Raw genomic sequence first — 343 nt, 5'->3', positions numbered from 1 at the left:
CAAGGTGCGCTGCGGGACCTCGACCTACCTGCCTCTGTGGGGGAAGGAGTCCCTGCGCGGCACGGTTACGATGATCAATCATTTCTTCACTAATGATTTCCACCCTCATCATCTCCACTAGCTCGTCGTACGTGGAGGGATTCCTGGTGCGCACGTCCCTCCAAAACAAAGTGTTCATGTTGAGATCACCTTTCAGGGCTGAAAGGGCTTCCCTGTCAGTGACCTGCTCGCAGTAAGTAATCTCGTCTGTAAACCCGGCGAGATAGCTTTTCAGCGTCTCTCCAGGGGCCTGCCTCATGTCTTGCAGACGTTGGATTGGCGCCTCTCCTTCCCTGCGTGAGAG

This window comes from Olea europaea, chromosome 15 (assembly GCF_002742605.1).
Source record: "Olea europaea var. sylvestris chromosome 15, O_europaea_v1, whole genome shotgun sequence".
Lineage (NCBI taxonomy): Eukaryota > Viridiplantae > Streptophyta > Magnoliopsida > Lamiales > Oleaceae > Olea > Olea europaea.
The sequence above is the reverse complement of the archived record's forward strand: the minus strand, read 5'-3'. Positions refer to the sequence as shown.